Source organism: Anabrus simplex, chromosome 3, assembly GCF_040414725.1.
Source record: "Anabrus simplex isolate iqAnaSimp1 chromosome 3, ASM4041472v1, whole genome shotgun sequence".
Taxonomy (NCBI): domain Eukaryota; kingdom Metazoa; phylum Arthropoda; class Insecta; order Orthoptera; family Tettigoniidae; genus Anabrus; species Anabrus simplex.
Window position 1 is genome coordinate 192,627,662 of NC_090267.1, and position 18,032 is coordinate 192,645,693.

Below are 18,032 nucleotides of genomic sequence, written 5' to 3' on the forward strand. Positions count from 1 at the left end.
AATAATATTTACTGCGTACATTTTTGGTAAATTTCAAGGCATGCCATTCAATGCACTAAGTGCTCGATTTAAGGTTAAGCCTCTCCTGTTTTCTGATTCCAGTTCTATCCATCACCAAGTTTCTCAAAAGAGGATGCAGTTCATGGGTTGCATAATTTATCAAGCTTTAAAGCAAGATCTACTTGTAATCGAATATCAATTGTCACGCTTTACTATATATATATACACATCAGTTATTCGGGGACTTAATAATACGTACTTTATCTTTTCTATCGTATTTTACTCTATAATTGGATACCAAATATTACAAATAGCATAATCATCCCAAAACCTTACACGAACACGGATTCGCAACCAAGAGTTGGCGAATAGTTTTCTACGCGCTAGTGAGCTATTCGATAGCTGTAGTTGCTTAAGTGCGGCCAGTATCCAATAATCGGGAGATAGTGGGTTCGAGCCCCACTGTCGGCAGCCCTGAAGATGGTTTTCCGTGGTTTCCCATTTTCACACCAGGCAAATGCCGGGGCTGTACCTTAATTAAGGCCACGGCCGCTTCCTTCCAATTCCTAGGCCTTTCCTCTCCCATCGTCGCCGTAAGACATATCTGTGTCGGTGCGACGTAAAGCAAAAAAAAAAAAAAAACAGTGACCTATTGCCTACATGCTCCCGCTATCTGGTTTATTCTCAGCTCCATGCAAAGGCTTTCTATATAAGAAGTGTTGATCCATCCATTAATCCTGGCTATTGCAAGTTCAATGCTTTTCAAGCGTCAATACATAACACCTTCTATCCGTATATTTCATATTATGACCGTCCAGCTCTATGGCTAAATGGTTAGAGTACTGGCCTTTGGTCACAGGGGTCCCGAGTTCGATTTCCGGCAGGGTCGGGAATTTTAACCATCATTGGTTAATTCCTCTGGCACGGGGACTGGGTTTATGTGCTGTCTTCATCATCATTTCATCCTCATCACGACACGCAGGTCGCCTACGGGGGTCAAATCAAAAGACCTGCACCTGGCGAGCCGAACATGTCCTCGGACACTCCCGGCACTAAAAGCCATACGCCATTTCATTTCACATTATGACCTATTTTATTTCATTAAATCTTTGGCGATATAACTACCCCTACGACCCATCCGAGTGCTTCATGAGCCTTGGTACGTTTGGTACTGATCAGTGGAGGCGTGTAGATTTGTAAAACAAACAAACACTTGATTTTACAGATACAGATGTACGTAAATACTCACTCAGTGATGAAAAATTAAGTCCAAACGTATCTGTTCTCTACTAGTCCGACTCGTTGGCTGAATGGTCAGCGTGCTGCTCTTTGGTATAGAGGGTCCCGGGTTCGATTCGAGGCCGGGTCGAGGAATTTAATCGTTTCTGATTCATTCTTCTGGCTCTGGGGTGGGTGTTTGTGTGTGTCCCAACACTCTCCCCTTCATATTCAGCACCGCCGTCTCGATCCTCTTATACTGCCCGCTCTGTCCCACTAGTTTAACACAGGAAGCCGATACTACCAATATTTCTCCAAGTCGCCGTAATAGTGCAGCAGTAGACGCACAATCTTCGCTGTCATTGTCGGTGTAGCACTGTTTTATTGGTGCGTGAAAGTGTGCAAAAACCTGAGTTATTTCGTACAATGCCGGGCTGAGTGGCTCAGATGGTTAAGGCGCTGGCCTTCTGACTCCAACTTGGCAGGTTCAATCCTGGCTCAGTTCGGTTGTATTTGAAGGTGTTCAAATACGTCAGTCTCGTGTCGGTAAGTAGTATAATGGGAGAGTTCGGCGGCCACCGCCACCTCCGGCTCCCAGTGGCCACCTCCACCTCAGCCAGTGGCCTCTTCCAGTACTGCCAACTTAACCTAACTAGCGCGACAGTACTGCCAACTTAACCTAACTAGCGCGAAATTTGAATTTGTAAACAAAGCCACGTGCTTTTTGACAGCTGTCATCGACAACAACGCATCGCTAACCTCAGTACTGCCATCTTGACGGGCCTAAACCTCAGTAGTGCCAACTTAACCTAACTAGCATGAGGTAAACAAAGCCACGTGCTTTTGACAGATTTGTAAACAAAGCCACGTGCTTTTTGACAGACAACAACGCATCGCTAACCTCAGTACTGCCATCTTGACGGGCCTAAACCTCAGTAGTGCCAACTTAACCTAACTAGCATGAGGTAAACAAAGCCACGTGTTTTTTGACAGCCACGTGCTTTTTGACAGATTTGTAAACAAAGCCACGTGCTTTTTGACAGACAACAACGCATCGCTAACCTCAGTACTGCCATCTTGACGGACCTAAACCTTAGTGATACCAACTTAACCTAACTAGCGCGAGGTAAACAAAGCCACGTGCTTTTTGACAGCCACGTGCTTTTTTGACAGCTGTCATCCGCCATCTTTAAACCACAAAGCACTGTGCTGCCCTCTATATCGCAGTAGCTGCAAAATTCGTCACCTGTCATCGGCAGTGCTGCCATCTTGACGGGTCTAAACCTTAGTGCTACCAACTTAACCTCACTAGCGTGAGATAAACAAAGCCACGTGCAGCTGTCATCCACCATCTTTGAGCATCGTGCTGCCCTCTTTAGCTACTTACCTTTGAAATGTGGTACGTTATCCGCCATCTTGCATCCGAAACCTCAGTGCTGCGCTCTATGTAGTGGCGGCAAATTCCATGTGCTCTTGTTTGGAAACAAAGCCACGTGCAGCTGTCATCCACCATCTTTGAGCATCGTGCTGCCCTCTTTAGCTACTTACCTTTGAAATGTGGTACGTTATCCGCCATCTTGCATCCGAAACCTCAGTGCTGCGCTCTATGTAGTGGCGGCAAATTCCATGTGCTCTTGTTTGGAAACAAAGCCACGTGCAGCTGTCATCCACCATCTTTAATCACCGTGCTGCCCTCTTTAGCTACTTACCTTTGACAGTTGTCATCCGCCATCTTGCATCGCCAACCTCAGTGCCGCACTCTATGTAGTGGCGGCAAATTCCACGTGCTCTTGTTTAGAAACAAATTCACGTGCTTTTTTGACAGCTGTCATCCGCCATCTTTGAGCACCGTGCTGCTATCATGCAGGCAATTTCGTTAGCTGTCATCCGCCATCTTTAATCCAGAGAGAACAGTGCTGCACTCTATGTGGTGGCGGTAAATTCCATGTGCTTTACAAACCTATGTGCTTTTCTGACAGCTGTCATCCACCATCTTTAATCACCGTGCTGCCATCTATGTGGTGGCGGTAAATTCCACATGCTTTACAAACCTATATGCTTTTCTGACAGCTGTCATCCGCCATCTTTAATCCAGAGAGAACAGTGCTACCCGGTGGCGGCAAATTCCACGTGCTCTTGTTTGGAAACAAAGCCATGTGCAGCTGTCATCCGCCATCTTTGAGCACCGTGCTGCGAGCAATTTCGTCAGTTGTCATCCGCCATCTTTAATCTACAGAACACCGTGCTGCCCTCTTTATGGCTACTACCCTAAGCACGTAGTAGCGGGCAATTTGAAAAGTTCTGTTAGCTATCATCCGCCATCTTTAATCACCGTGCTGCCATCTTTAGCTAGATACCTTTGAAATGTGGCGGCGGATAATTTGAAAAATGCTTTTTGACAGCAGCTATCTTTGAGCACCGTGCTACCCTCTATGTGGTGGCGGCAAATTCTACATGCTTTACAAACCCACGCGCTTTTTTTTTTGACAGCCATCTTTAAGCAACAGAGTACAGTGCTGCCCTCTTTGTTGTGGCGGCAAATTCCACGTGCTCTTGTTTGGAAACAAAGCCACATGCTCTTTTTGACGGCTGTCACCCGCCATCTTTAACCAACAGAGCACTATGCTGCGGGCAATTTCGTTAGCTGTCATCCGACATCTTTAATCAACAGAGCACCGTGCTGCCCTCATGCGGGGTAATTTCGTTAGCTGCCATCCGCCATCTTTAAACACCGTGCTGCCCTCTTTATGACTACTACCTTAAGCACGTAGTAGCGGGCAATTTCGTTAGCTGTCATCCGCTAACTTTGAGCACCGTGCTGCTCTCTGTAGTAGCGGGTAATTTGAAAAGTTCTGTTAGCTGTCATCCGCCATCTTTGAGCACCGTGCTGCCATCTATGTGGTGGCGGCAAATTCCACATGCTTTACAAACTCACGCGCAGCTGTCATCCACCATCTTACATCGCAAACCTCAGTGCTACACTCTATGTGGTAGCGGATAATTTTAAAAAGAAAAATTCTACAGCAGCCATCTCTCGACGCTAATTACACAAGATGGTAGCTATACATGACTCCTTAAAGGTGCTCATGCAAGATGATCGCTATACATAGACTCCCTTGGGATGCTTGCGCAAGATGGCGGTTATACAAGGCTCCTTATGAGGGATGCTTGCGCGAGATGGTGGTTGCTCTTATGAGGCGGCTCAAGGATCCATGGCTAGAGACGCCCTAAGGATGCTTGCGCAAGATGGCGGATGCAAGATGGCGGCTATACATAGCTCCTTATGAGACAGCCAGTACAACATGTGATCAGAACATTGATTGATGTGTTCAGAACACAAAATAAGTAGAATCGAACACTGTACTCGATACAACATGTGATTAAAACATTGTGTGGTGTGTTCAGAACACTAATCGAACGCTGTATTAGGGGATACCTTTGTTTAGATTGAAACATAACAAGACTAGAATTGAACACTGCACATTGATTGATGTGTTCAGAACACAAAATAAGTAGAATCGAACACTGTACTCGATGTCGTTAACTTCAACATGTGATTAAAACATTGGCTGGTGTGTTCAGAACACTACATAAGTAGAATCGAACGCTGTATTAGGGGATACCTTTGTTTAGATTGAAACATAACAAGACTAGAATTGAACACTGCACTCGATGTCGGAAGATCAGGTTGAAAACATAACAAGACTAGAATTGAACACTGTACATTGATTGATGTGTTCAGAACACAAAATAAGTAGAATCGAACACTGTACTCGATGTCGTTAACTTCAACATGTGATTAAAACATTGTCTGGTGTGTTCAGAACACTACATAAGTAGAATCGAACGCTGTACTCGATGTCGTTACATGTGACCCGATACAACATGTTAGGGGATACCTTTATCCTAAGAACCGAACACTGTACAACATGTTAGGGGATACCTTTGTTTAGATTGAAACTAACAAGACTAGAATCGAACACTGCACTCGATGTCGTTACATGTGATCCGATACAACATGTTAGGGGATACCTTTGTTTAGATTGAAACATAGCAAGCCTAGAATCGAACATTGTTTGATGTGTTCAGTACAACTTCAATGATTAACATACACACTGTGCACATATCGCATAGCTAAAAACACACTGTGCACATATCGCATACCTAACACTTCAAATGATTTGCTTAGTACGAAAATAAAAATAAAAAATCTATACCGCGTAGCTAACTCGTTCATCACACTGCTAAGACGCTTAGTAATTGTGAATACACTCATACGAAAATCAAGAAAGCACACTGCGTAGCCAACTCGCTCGGCACGAAAAAAATCTATACCGCGTAGCTAACTCGTTCATCACACTGCTAAGACGCTTAGTAATTGTGAATACACTCATACGAAAATCAAGAAAGCACACTGCGTAGCCAACTCGCTCGGCTCACTCGCTTAGTAATTGCAACACACACGGATAAGAATGTTCCGAGATACTTACATGTTTTTTAAGGGGGGTGAAAGATCATAAATTATATGTACACACATGTTGTCTCCTCCAAGTTGTAAGATGAAATAGACGCAGTACTGCGAGTTTCCACTCTAGCTGGCGAACGGAAGTAGCATGATATCTCAGCAAAAAATAAAAATACGCGTGAGCTTGCAAGTCAGACACAATGATGGATACCGCGATTCAAATCCTGGTAACTTATGCCGTCGGGAAGGGCATCCGGTGAGCATCTAGCTGTAAATCCCCGATTCTCGACAGATTCTTAATCCGAGTTCTTTGACGTCAGGAAGGGCAGCCGGTTAACAACAATTATCGAACACGCATCGCGAAGGCAGGAGTGTGCAGCGATATGCATGTTTAGACTTGCAGATTACGAAAGAAACATAACAAGACTTGAGTCTTAAAACAAAATTCTTGCGATTTAAAATCTTAGTCGGGAAGGGCATCCGGCAGTAAAACAATAGTTCGTGATTTAAAATCTAAGAAGAGCATCTAGCTGAAAAACCCCCCGATTCTCGACAGATTCTTAATCCGAGTTCTTTGACGTCAGGAAGGGCAGCCGATTAACAACAATGGCAGTAAAACAATAGTTCGTGATTTAAAATCTAAGAAGAGCATCTAGCTGAAAAACCCCCCGATTCTCGACAGATTCTTAATCCGAGTTCTTTGACGTCAGGAAGGGCAGCCGGTTAACAACAATTATCGAACACGCATCGCGAAGGCAGGAGTGTGCAGCGATATGCATGTTTAGACTTGCAGATTACGAAAGAAACATAACAAGACTTGAGTCTTAAAACAAAATTCTTGCGATTTAAAATCTTAGTCGGGAAGGGCATCCGGCAGTAAAACAATAGTTCGTGATTTAAAATCTAAGAAGAGCATCTAGCTGAAAAACCCCCCGATTCTCGACAGATTCTTAATCCGAGTTCTTTGACGTCAGGAAGGGCAGCCGGTTAACAACAATTATCGAACACGCATCGCGAAGGCAGGAGTGTGCAGTGATATGCATGTTTAGACTTGCAGATTATGAAAGAAACATAACAAGACTCGAGTCTTAAAACAAATTCTTGCGATTTAAAATCTTAGTCGGGAAGGGCATCCGGCAGTAAAACAATAGTTCGTGATTTAAAATCTAAGAAGAGCATCTACCTGAAAAACCCCCCGATTCTCGACAGATTCTTAATCCGAGTTCTTTGACGTCAGGAAGGGCAGCCGGTTAACAACAATAGCGTATGATGTAAGAGCTTAGATACTACCAGTTTTGCGTCAGGAAGGACAACTAGTCTTAAAACAAAACAGATTCTTAATCCGAGTTGTCAGGAAGGGCAACCGGTTAAAAAACTATAGTGTATGAGGTTAGATACTGCTAGTTTTACGTTAGGAAGGACAACTCAACAAATTCATGCGATTTAAACACATTTTATTCCCAAGAGAATCGAACCCGAGACTACCGGGTGAGAGGCATGCATACTGTAGGCTATGGGTTTGTTCTACAGTCCTTGAAGTATCGGCACAGTCATTCTGAGCGAGCAGCGGAATGCGTGTGTTAGCTGAAATTGTACACGTATCTTCCGGCTCAACCTTGAGCGAGGACACTGATAAGCGACTTGTAACTCGCGAACGTCTTCTTAGCTGAGTGTAAGCTCTTAAAACACAGTACCAATTAAGGTTGTAAAATATTCTGAAATTGTCCTCCTCTGTGGTGTGATTAGCTGCTACCCCCGGAGGTCCGAGTTCGATTCCCGGCTCTGCCACGGAATGTGTAGCATTTAGCCTATGTAAGTTCCTAACGTAAAATATCATGATTGTACGGAGAGGTTAAAACACACACAGTGCCTACTCCTATCGAAAGAACCTGCGCGGTACCGGCATGTAGGCTTCTCCTGGTGAAGGAGCCTGCACATAGTTTAACGCCTCCTATCAACAGCCCTTACTTAATGCTGGCTTTTTTTTGCACACCCCGCCTCACACCATAGTTTTATACGACCGGCTACCCTTCCTGACTAGGATTTTAAATCGCAAGAATTTGTTGAGTTGCCCTTCCTGACGCAAAACTGGTAGTATCTAACCTCTTACACGGAATGTGTAGCATTTAGCCTATGTAAGTTCCTAACGTAAACTATCATGATTGTACGGAGAGGTTAAAACACACACAGTGCCTACTCCTATCGAAAGAACCTGCACGGTACCGACATGTAGGCTTCTCATGGTGAAGGAGCTTGCACATGGTTTAACGCCTCCTATCAACAGCCCTTACTTAATGCTGGCTTTTTTTTGCACACCCCGCCTCACACCATAGTTTTATACGACCGGCTGCCCTTCCTGACTAGGATTTTAAATCGCAGTATACGCGATAAATTTGTTGTAGCGGGTTTTATAACTAGATATCCCGGTACCGATACATAGCCTACTCTACTGAAGAAGCCTGCACAAGGCTTATTGCCTCCATCCGACAAATGAATCAGCATCAACACTCTTGTACTCAAAAAATAATTTTCGACCGAGTTCGATTCCCGGCTCTGCCACGGAATGTGTAGCATTTAGCCTATGTAAGTTCCTAACGTAAACTATCATGATTGTACGGAGAGGTTAAAACACACACAGTGCCTACTCCTATCGAAAGAACCTGCACGGTACCGACATGTAGGCTTCTCCTGGTGAAGGAGCTTGCACATGGTTTAACGCCTCCTATCAACAGCCCTTACTTAATGCTGGCTTTTTTTTGCACACCCCGCCTCACACCATAGTTTTATACGACCGGCTGCCCTTCCTGACTAGGATTTTAAATCGCAGTATACGCGATAAATTTGTTGTAGCGGGTTTTATAACTAGATATCCCGGTACCGATACATAGCCTACTCTACTGAAGAAGCCTGCACAAGGCTTATTGCCTCCATCCGACAAATGAATCAGCATCAACACTCTTGTACTCAAAAAATAATTTTCGACCGAGTTCGATTCCCGGCTCTGCCACGGAATGTGTAGCATTTAGCCTATGTAAGTTCCTAACGTAAACTATCATGATTGTACGGAGAGGTTAAAACACACACAGTGCCTACTCCTATCGAAAGAACCTGCACGGTACCGGCATGTAGGCTTCTCCTGGTGAAGGAGCTTGCACATGGTTTAACGCCTCCTATCGACAGCCCTTACTTAATGCTGGCTTTTTTGCACACCCCGCCTCACACCATAGTTTTATACGACCGGCTGCCCTTCCTGACTAGGATTTTAAATCGCAGTATACGCGATAAATTTGTTGTAGCGGGTTTTATAACTAGATATCCCGGTACCGATACATAGCCTACTCCACTGAAGAAGCCTGCACAAGGCTTATTGCCTCCATCCGACAAATGAATCAGCATCAACACACTTGTACTCAAAAAATAATTTTCGAAGGAGTCTGCACAAGGTTCAACGTCCCCATCAACAGCCCTTACTTATTGCTAGCTTTTTTGCACACCCCACCTCACAACATAGTTTTACGAACGGCTGCCCTTCCTGACTAGGATTTTAAATCGATATCCCGACATAGCCTACTCCTACCGAAGAAGGCAGCTTAACGCCTCCATCCAACAAATGAATCACACTAAAACACTCTTCAATCATTCTCGCTACTTCGGATGATAGCGGGTTCGAACTGGAAGCTGTAAATGCTAGGCGTGGGACCTGTGCGATCATCATTACATGATCTAGCCGGATGCCCTTCCCGACGGCATAAGTTACCAGGATTTGAATCGCGGTATCCATCATTGTGTCTGACTTGCAAGCTCACGCGTATTTTTATTTTTTGCTGAGATATCATGCTACTTCCGTTCGCCAGCTAGAGTGGATACTCGCAGTACTGCGTCTATTTCATCTTACAACTTGGAGGAGACAACATGTGTGTACATATAATTTATGATCTTTCACCCCCCTTAAAAAAACATGTAAGTATCTCGGAACATTCTTATCCGTGTGTGTTGCAATTACTAAGCGAGTGAGCCGAGCGAGTTGGCTACGCAGTGTGCTTTCTTGATTTTCGTATGAGTGTATTCACAATTACTAAGCGTCTTAGCAGTGTGATGAACGAGTTAGCTACGCGGTATAGATTTTTTCGTGCCGAGCGAGTTGGCTACGCAGTGTGCTTTCTTGATTTTCGTATGAGTGTATTCACAATTACTAAGCGTCTTAGCAGTGTGATGAACGAGTTAGCTACGCGGTATAGATTTTTTATTTTTATTTTCGTACTAAGCAAATCATTTGAAGTGTTAGGTATGCGATATGTGCACAGTGTGTTTTTAGCTATGCGATATGTGCACAGTGTGTATGTTAATCATTGAAGTTGTACTGAACACATCAAACAATGTTCGATTCTAGGCTTGCTATGTTTCAATCTAAACAAAGGTATCCCCTAACATGTTGTATCGGATCACATGTAACGACATCGAGTGCAGTGTTCGATTCTAGTCTTGTTAGTTTCAATCTAAACAAAGGTATCCCCTAACATGTTGTACAGTGTTCGGTTCTTAGGATAAAGGTATCCCCTAACATGTTGTATCGGGTCACATGTAACGACATCGAGTACAGCGTTCGATTCTACTTATGTAGTGTTCTGAACACACCAGACAATGTTTTAATCACATGTTGAAGTTAACGACATCGAGTACAGTGTTCGATTCTACTTATTTTGTGTTCTGAACACATCAATCAATGTACAGTGTTCAATTCTAGTCTTGTTATGTTTTCAATCTGATCTTCCGACATCGAGTGCAGTGTTCAATTCTAGTCTTGTTATGTTTCAATCTAAACAAAGGTATCCCCTAATACAGCGTTCGATTCTACTTATGTAGTGTTCTGAACACACCAGCCAATGTTTTAATCACATGTTGAAGTTAACGACATCGAGTACAGTGTTCGATTCTACTTATTTTGTGTTCTAAACACATCAATCAATGTGCAGTGTTCAATTCTAGTCTTGTTATGTTTCAATCTAAACAAAGGTATCCCCTAATACAGCGTTCGATTAGTGTTCTGAACACACCACACAATGTTTTAATCACATGTTGTATCGAGTACAGTGTTCGATTCTACTTATTTTGTGTTCTGAACACATCAATCAATGTTCTGATCACATGTTGTACTGGCTGTCTCATAAGGAGCTATGTATAGCCGCCATCTTGCATCCGCCATCTTGCGCAAGCATCCTTAGGGCGTCTCTAGCCATGGATCCTTGAGCCGCCTCATAAGAGCAACCACCATCTCGCGCAAGCATCCCTCATAAGGAGCCTTGTATAACCGCCATCTTGCGCAAGCATCCCAAGGGAGTCTATGTATAGCGATCATCTTGCATGAGCACCTTTAAGGAGTCATGTATAGCTACCATCTTGTGTAATTAGCGTCGAGAGATGGCTGCTGTAGAATTTTTCTTTTTAAAATTATCCGCTACCACATAGAGTGTAGCACTGAGGTTTGCGATGTAAGATGGTGGATGACAGCTGCGCGTGAGTTTGTAAAGCATGTGGAATTTGCCGCCACCACATAGATGGCAGCACGGTGCTCAAAGATGGCGGATGACAGCTAACAGAACTTTTCAAATTACCCGCTACTACAGAGAGCAGCACGGTGCTCAAAGTTAGCGGATGACAGCTAACGAAATTGCCCGCTACTACGTGCTTAAGGTAGTAGTCATAAAGAGGGCAGCACGGTGTTTAAAGATGGCGGATGGCAGCTAACGAAATTACCCCGCATGAGGGCAGCACGGTGCTCTGTTGATTAAAGATGTCGGATGACAGCTAACGAAATTGCCCGCAGCATAGTGCTCTGTTGGTTAAAGATGGCGGGTGACAGCCGTCAAAAAGAGCATGTGGCTTTGTTTCCAAACAAGAGCACGTGGAATTTGCCGCCACAACAAAGAGGGCAGCACTGTACTCTGTTGCTTAAAGATGGCTGTCAAAAAAAAAAAAGCGCGTGGGTTTGTAAAGCATGTAGAATTTGCCGCCACCACATAGAGGGTAGCACGGTGCTCAAAGATAGCTGCTGTCAAAAAGCATTTTTCAAATTATCCGCCGCCACATTTCAAAGGTATCTAGCTAAAGATGGCAGCACGGTGATTAAAGATGGCGGATGATAGCTAACAGAACTTTTCAAATTGCCCGCTACTACGTGCTTAGGGTAGTAGCCATAAAGAGGGCAGCACGGTGTTCTGTAGATTAAAGATGGCGGATGACAACTGACGAAATTGCTCGCAGCACGGTGCTCAAAGATGGCGGATGACAGCTGCACATGGCTTTGTTTCCAAACAAGAGCACGTGGAATTTGCCGCCACCGGGTAGCACTGTTCTCTCTGGATTAAAGATGGCGGATGACAGCTGTCAGAAAAGCATATAGGTTTGTAAAGCATGTGGAATTTACCGCCACCACATAGATGGCAGCACGGTGATTAAAGATGGTGGATGACAGCTGTCAGAAAAGCACATAGGTTTGTAAAGCACATGGAATTTACCGCCACCACATAGAGTGCAGCACTGTTCTCTCTGGATTAAAGATGGCGGATGACAGCTAACGAAATTGCCTGCATGATAGCAGCACGGTGCTCAAAGATGGCGGATGACAGCTGTCAAAAAAGCACGTGAATTTGTTTCTAAACAAGAGCACGTGGAATTTGCCGCCACTACATAGAGTGCGGCACTGAGGTTGGCGATGCAAGATGGCGGATGACAACTGTCAAAGGTAAGTAGCTAAAGAGGGCAGCACGGTGATTAAAGATGGTGGATGACAGCTGCACGTGGCTTTGTTTCCAAACAAGAGCACATGGAATTTGCCGCCACTACATAGAGCGCAGCACTGAGGTTTCGGATGCAAGATGGCGGATAACGTACCACATTTCAAAGGTAAGTAGCTAAAGAGGGCAGCACGATGCTCAAAGATGGTGGATGACAGCTGCACGTGGCTTTGTTTCCAAACAAGAGCACATGGAATTTGCCGCCACTACATAGAGCGCAGCACTGAGGTTTCGGATGCAAGATGGCGGATAACGTACCACATTTCAAAGGTAAGTAGCTAAAGAGGGCAGCACGATGCTCAAAGATGGTGGATGACAGCTGCACGTGGCTTTGTTTATCTCACGCTAGTGAGGTTAAGTTGGTAGCACTAAGGTTTAGACCCGTCAAGATGGCAGCACTGCCGATGACAGGTGACGAATTTTGCAGCTACTGCGATATAGAGGGCAGCACAGTGCTTTGTGGTTTAAAGATGGCGGATGACAGCTGTCAAAAAAGCACGTGGCTGTCAAAAAGCACGTGGCTTTGTTTACCTCGCGCTAGTTAGGTTAAGTTGGTATCACTAAGGTTTAGGTCCGTCAAGATGGCAGTACTGAGGTTAGCGATGCGTTGTTGTCTGTCAAAAAGCACGTGGCTTTGTTTACAAATCTGTCAAAAAGCACGTGGCTGTCAAAAAACACGTGGCTTTGTTTACCTCATGCTAGTTAGGTTAAGTTGGCACTACTGAGGTTTAGGCCCGTCAAGATGGCAGTACTGAGGTTAGCGATGCGTTGTTGTCTGTCAAAAAGCACGTGGCTTTGTTTACAAATCTGTCAAAAGCACGTGGCTTTGTTTACCTCATGCTAGTTAGGTTAAGTTGGCACTACTGAGGTTTAGGCCCGTCAAGATGGCAGTACTGAGGTTAGCGATGCGTTGTTGTCGATGACAGCTGTCAAAAAGCACGTGGCTTTGTTTACAAATTCAAATTTCGCGCTAGTTAGGTTAAGTTGGCAGTACTGTCGCGCTAGTTAGGTTAAGTTGGCAGTACTGGAAGAGGCCACTGGCTGAGGTGGAGGTGGCCACTGGGAGCCGGAGGTGGCGGTGGCCGCCGAACTCTCCCATTATACTACTTCGGTAGATTTACTGGCACGAAAAGAACTCCTGCGGGACTAAATTCCGGCACCTCGGCGTTTCTGAAAACCGTAAAAGAAGTTAGTGGGACGTAAAGCAAATAACATTATTATTATTATTATTATTATTATTATTATTATTATTATTATTATTATTATTATTATTATTTCGTACAATGAGTAAACATGTCTGGTCACTTCCGTTCGTACAAGATATATTTTGTATAGAACTGTGAAATGAATTAATCATGTTATGCTTATAGATATTTGAAAAGTGATTTCATGGTGATGGTACTTGTTTCTTTCCGTTTGTGCAAGGTGTATTTTTCGTAGAACTGAAACTTCAGATTCTTACCCCGAAATATCCAACTGTTGTGTACCATTCTTCCAATCTCGGCAAAGTCGTTCGCAGCCAGAAAAGATACGACTCCATGAAATACCGTCTAGAAGGGAATTAAGAGAAAATCGGCTGTCGGTTTTATCTAGGCAAGGACCTAATAAAGGAAGTAATTGGATATGCTCAAATTACCCTCGCATCTGTGCCTTTATACCTTATTTCAGAAGGTGATGGAGCCTCCGCGGTTCAGGCGGCAGCGCGCCGGCCTCTCACCGCTGGGTTCTGTGGTTCATATCCCGGTCACTCCATTGGAGCTGTGTGCTGGACAAAGCGGAGGCGGGATGGGTTTTTCTCCGGATACTCCGATTTTCCCTGTCATATTTCATTCCACCAACACTCTCGAATATCATTTCATTCCATCTGTCATTCATTAATCATTGCCCTGGAGGAGTGCGACAGGCTTCGGCAGACGGCACAATTCCTATCCTCGCTGCTAGATGGGGGCTTCATTCATTCCATTCCTGACCCGGTCGAATGACAGGAAACAGGCTGCGGATTTTTTTTTCAGAAGTTGATTAAAGCCGTGGAGGATAGTGGATTCCTTGTGATAAGAATTGTGACGGACAATCACAAAACAAACGTCTTCATGTTTAGACATCTTGGACAACCTCAGATCTCCAGACAATAATATTCCAGTCAAATTAAAAACAGGAAATCAAATCCTAATTTGCGGGCACAAGGTTCGTGTTGTTGAAGAGAGGATGGAGTGTGACGTTTGCGTCAGCAACATCTCACTGCCTAGAGCTTCGACACCGCTAAATGGAACTGATTATGCATCAGGACAGAGGAAGAGTTCGATACCCAAAACCTTGTTTTGTTGCTCTGGTGAAGCATCTGCAGGAGTTCGTTTAAGCTGCTGTGCCCTATTGTCGAATTCTTTAAACGTACGAGCGTAATACGAGGACTTGTGACGTCTTTCCTTTCAGAATACCGGGCGAGTTGGCCGTGTGGTTAGGAGCGCGCAGCTGTGAGCTTACATCCGGGAGATAGTGGGTTGGAACCCCGCTGTCGACAGCCCTGAAGATGGTTTTCCGTGGTTTCCCATTTTCACACCAGGCAAATGTTGGGGCTGTACCTTAATTAAGGCCACGGCCACTTCCTTCCCATTCCTAGGCCTTTCCTATCCCATTTTCGCCATAAGACCTATCTGTGTCGGTGCGACGTAAAACAAATAGAAAAAACTTTCATAATTTTACTGTTTGTTACAGTGTGAGATCAAAGAACATCAGCAAACTGTTTTTGATATTATCCTAACCAAGTTCGTAGGACCTCTATTGTTATTTGATATTGCATTGGCAAGAACACAAAAAGTACGGCACCACTCCAAGCCTTCGTCCAGGAAAATCTTTAAATTGTGCATGAAGAGGCCAACTGCGACTTCATACAGGTAATATTGCCGATATTTAATGTTACTGATGTAATTTATGAGCTTCAGTGAAGATATGACCATACTGCATAGTGTTTTGTAGGCTGTCATCATTAAAAATTGTTTAGAATATTGTGCGTCTATACCTGCCATCTAGCGGAGAAATTTTGTCGCAGCCTAGTCGCAAAAAGGCTCGCATAGAGCAGGCAGTATAGGAGGATCGAGACGGCGGTGATTTTCAGACAACATACCACACTACCAACCACCACAGAAACACGCAATAGAAGTTACTCCCTCATTATGTTGGCGTCAGGAAGGGCATCCGGTAGTAAAACAGGGCCAAATCCAACTGTGCGACGCTGTTCGCACCTGCGACCCTACAGGCGTGGGAAAAACGGTAGAAAAAGAAGACTCTGTTTTCTGCTACAGAACTTGTCGATGACTTTAGGCTTGAGTTGAACTCCTCGAAGTTGGCAACCATATTCTCCCTCAATTCAGAACATAGCAAGTGCACTAAGCCGTTCCTGTGACATGATAGTTCGAAGACAAGTTTTGATTTGTTGTGGGAAGAAGAAGATCTTTCCGGTTCAGCCATTTTAATGAGTGTCGTGACTAATATTCTCAAAAATCTTGTAATTTGCGAGAACGTGTCCTGTAAATTGTTCGTCAGAATGAATGGTACACTACTCCAATACCCCTGAAGTCTGGTCTTTAATATGGAACTGTAAGTTCCGTCTTCAATCAACGTTCCTCTAACATGCTGTAAGCATGGGCAGGAATATTGTATTCTCTCTTACGAAAATTGTCTGAATATTTCTCAAATTTAGCAGAATCCCAGAATTCTGACTCTATGGTTTATCATATTTACTTCCCGACTCAATAAAGTAATCGGTTACGTCTTGCTCGCGAGTTTAGTAGCACAAGATGTGATTTATAACCACGTATGTGCACATAGCATATTTCTATACCATGATTTTATAATAATTTAATTACGCTATTCATCTTACCTCGATTCAATCGTTATGGGTTTTAGGACACACCGAAATATCGCAGTAAATGTTGCCGACCACGGGTGTGATCGAACCCAGGGTCACTCCTGCGTAACGTCATAGCATCACTTGAGAATTTCAGCAGCTACTTCCTTTTGAGCCGAAGTCATGACAACACTAAGACATGAAAGTAGAGAGAATGTTTGCTGGTACAAACAGGTGGGATAAATGGCAGAAGGGTACTCGGTATGGGGAGATAAAGAATAAGTAAAGAGAAAACTCGATGGATGAAGCTGAACGCATACACTGGCTTCAGTGGTAGTGGATATGGGTAGCGTACCTAGGAGAATAATGGAGTAAACTATGGAGGATAAGGAAAGTACAGGGAGAACAAGACGGCGATGTTCATGAGGAAAGAAACTAGGAACTACCTCACTCCTCATCTGATTAGCACTTCCCTTGCGTGACGCGTAGACCTTAAACACCATTATGCTCGGGATCTAACCAGTCTTCGAGATGAGGACTTACAGTACACACACACTCGTGCAAGGTTCTCCTATTTCTTCTTTCTTAACGAACTTTCTAAGTCAAATTGTGCTTTCTGCCGATATCTTCACGTTTGTTAGCGTAGGAGGATTCATTCAACTTCACAAATCTCATGGCTGTTTCCTCTCTTTGACCGATACCTTCAATTATTGGAACTCTTCATCATTTTCCTGTGATTAGTTACGAGGAGATGCTAATTCCTTTGTTTCGTCCCCATAAATACACATTCAATTAAGATTCGTTGTGATAGGTGAAGGTTTTTTAAGCATTTTAAAACTATGAAGGAGATTTTCTCTTGATTGTGTAACAACCTACATTCCCTAAGCACTTTTATTCTTTCTTTGTCGTTTAGGCCTACTGAGGACCATGGGGCTCGTATCTATTCTTTGGTAAAGTTGTTGCTTTCTTCTTCTTCTCCTTCCAATACTCCCTCATTTGCTGACCATGAGCCAGCTTTCTCTCCTCTGTCCACTTAGTTCCTCAAGTCTTCTTACTTGTAAGGACGTTGGGAAAACTCCGTGTCGGATGGCTTGACGGAACAGTAGTCGGTCATGAGTTTGTCCCAGTTGGATATCTAGTTGTTTCATATCCGACTTAACTGACGTGATCCATTTGTTCTTAGAAGCCTTGGCTCTTCCTGTTACTGTGAATATCCTGTTGGTGACTTTTTTGGAATCCAGACGGGCCAAGTGTCCACAAAAGGTCAGGCGCCTTTTCCTTATGGATGTGACGATGTCCCCCTGGTGTTCATACAGTTCATCATTATGGCGGATTCTGTAAGTGCCTCCTTCCTCCCTGATTGGTCCTAATATCCTCCTCAGGATCTTCCTCTCTTTATATCCAGCTTTCTGAGTGGGCCCTTCCTAGCCATTACAAGGCACTCAGAAGCATACAGAACAGATGGTTTGACGACCGAGTTGTAGTCTCTGAGTTTGAGGTTGTTGGAGAGGCACTTAGATGAACAGATACTACGACACGAGTGATAAGCCCTTTCAAACTTGGTACATCTGGCATCTATGGCTAGGTTCTCACTCTGATTCGCAGAGATCCATTCTCCCAAGTACTTTTTTTTTTTGCTAGTTGCTTTACGTCGCACCGACACAGATAGTTCTTATGGCGACGATGGGACAGGAAAGGGCTAGGAGTGGGA